Consider the following 2,625-nt stretch of genomic DNA (forward strand, 5'->3'; position numbering starts at 1 on the left):
TCAGCTCTATGATAGAGAAATAATAGTGAGGGACAGGTATCGGTTTCACCATTTCAGAAATGGGCAGTGTTCTTGTAATGATTTCTGGTGAAATATCAGATTTACTAGAAGAAACTCGGTCAAGTTTTGTGTGTTGTTCCTGTAACGTTTTGCGACTTGGACCTCCTCTCCAGCGTTAATACAAATGTTACATATACCAAAAACATCATCTTCTCTTTGTGTATGTAGATAGCTTCAGGACTTTGTAATTACTGAAGTCAAAACCACTAAATCTCTGTGTTTTGCGTCATCTCTTAACCAAGATTTCAATTTTGCTCATATGGTAGAACCATAATAGATTTCATTAAGTCTGATTGTGATTACTTACACAAGAAAATTACTGCAACTGCACACACAAAAAAAAAAAAACAGAAGATAGCCAAAGTAAAGATGCATTACAACAACCGACAACCGTCGTAAGAACTTTTGTATAAAGGCTAAAACAAGAAATGATACACTGGTGCATCTACAACACTTAAGATTCACACAAAGATAAGAAAAACACGAGTTACTCTTTAATGTGTCAGATATAACAGCTGCTGAACAACTTTTGCTTCATATTTGCTCTCATATCAACAAGCTGCTAATAACAGTAGATGTAATAAAAGATCCTTCACCTGCAAGTTAATGAAAATCCTAAATAAGATGAGGCTACAGAAATTGTCATATAATAGTATCATCATCATCAAAGATTATAACATACCTTCAACTGCAAGAAACCAGCCCACGAACCATCAAAACGTAACAGAGCGAGAAAGATCAATGGAAGGCGAGTTCATGGATCTAAGCACCAGCGATATTGATTCGAACTTCCCCCGAATCTCACCTCCTCGACGTCTTTCCAACGCGATCTCTACGCCCCGAACAACTTTAACTCCATACAGCTGGCTGTAAGTATTGCCCAAAATCACCAACATTCGCCATTTTACATTCATCATATTTGAGCTTAGGCTGTTAGGCAAATCAGATAAACCGATCACAGGTCTCCAAAACAACCCATTCGGATTATATGCCACAATTATTGGATATCCGGTAACACACTGAGGATCAATACTATACAACAAATCCCAAACCACACAAGACGTATAGTTCCAAAATCTCATAAATTGGCTGTCGAGTCCCAATGACTGCCATTTACCTTGTCTTGGTTCGTAAGCCAAACAACACTGAGGATCAAGTGGGAATTTTTTTTTTTAATTATCAAACTGGCATATTTTTAAAGTTTAATCTATAACCATTTTTGCCAAAGATAACGTCTTATGAATGTTAAAGTCCCAAGATAAATCATTACATGCAGCGAAATCTTATTATATAAAATTTAGGTTTAAAAGTTAGTCATTAATAAAATCATAATACGTGTCAATTGTATATTTTAACATATATTAATTTAAAATATATGAAAAAAATAATTAAAATGTCTAAATAAACATGTCAATGCTAAATGACTAAAATGTTTTAAAATTAAAAAATGTGAAAGTTCTAAACATGTCATAAAAGGGAAATTTGTAAGTAAGTGGAAAAAAAGAAATAAATTTGTTTATATATTAAAAAGAATTAAAATTTAATTTTATCCGATTAGAGGTGTGAAAAAGTCAATTTTATCCCAACACAAATGATTAAATTTGATTATGATCGCAATGACATGAGCACGTAATTTTTTACAGATTATGCTTTTCAAATAATAGTAGAGATAGATTATCAAGAAGCATATTCCACTGATTGAAGTTTGAACATGATAATTGCGATTATTGTTCGCATATAACACAAGACCCAGATAAAACGGACGATACGACTAATTTTTTTTAGTATTTGATATATGCCAGGCCCAGCCCAGCCCAATAAGATCGTTTGAAAGACGCTAGACAGATCTTATCCCAATCTGATCCAGAATGGGACCTTCTTAGTGAAAGCTCAACATGGTTTTGGACTAGCCTATTCGATGGGACGAGGACAAATCCAGGGGAGGAGATTTGATGTTTTTTTTAATGATTATGGTTTTGGTCACCATGTACTATATATGTAACGTGTTTATTCTCTGAATATTTTCCAACATAACCATACATAGAGTTGCCGGTTGCGTGATCCTTGTAGTATAGAAGAGATTGTACATTTATATACAAAAATTATTAATCAGTTATTTTCCTAACTATTACAATTGTACTTTCAAAATTTTCCTGTTATACAACTATGATATTATGATTATTTTTTTTACAAAATCATATTAGTTTTACAATATACTTATTTAAAACATATTATTCCATAGTAAAGTGTAATAATTTTTAGAAAGTAAACTTTCAATGGCACTAAACACAATTAGTTACGACGAGCATATAATTATATTGTATCTGTTTCCTTTAGGTAAAGTCATTAAGTTAAGTTAAGCCATTAGGAATGTGCAGTCATTCGCACAATGATATAAATTAGGATAACACCTGCTACGATCTCTGAAACAGCAATAACACGTATCTGGTCCGTGGTGACTTCGACATGTTTGACGAAGGCACACTGAGGAACCTAACTTGTTCGATTCAACACCTTTTCCTCCGTTTGCATCTGTAATTAAGAAATATATTCGAAGTTAAAAAA

General features: G+C 33.0%; 1 protein-coding gene across 1 annotated transcript in view; it reads left to right on the forward strand.

The window, feature by feature from the left end:
- LOC104753411 (pentatricopeptide repeat-containing protein At2g29760, chloroplastic-like) overlaps positions 1–2,625 on the forward strand; it is a 7,855-nt gene that overhangs the window by 4,143 nt on the left and 1,087 nt on the right. The window lies entirely within an intron of this gene.

This window comes from Camelina sativa, chromosome 16 (genome assembly GCF_000633955.1).
Source record: "Camelina sativa cultivar DH55 chromosome 16, Cs, whole genome shotgun sequence".
NCBI classification, from domain to species: Eukaryota; Viridiplantae; Streptophyta; class Magnoliopsida; order Brassicales; family Brassicaceae; genus Camelina; species Camelina sativa.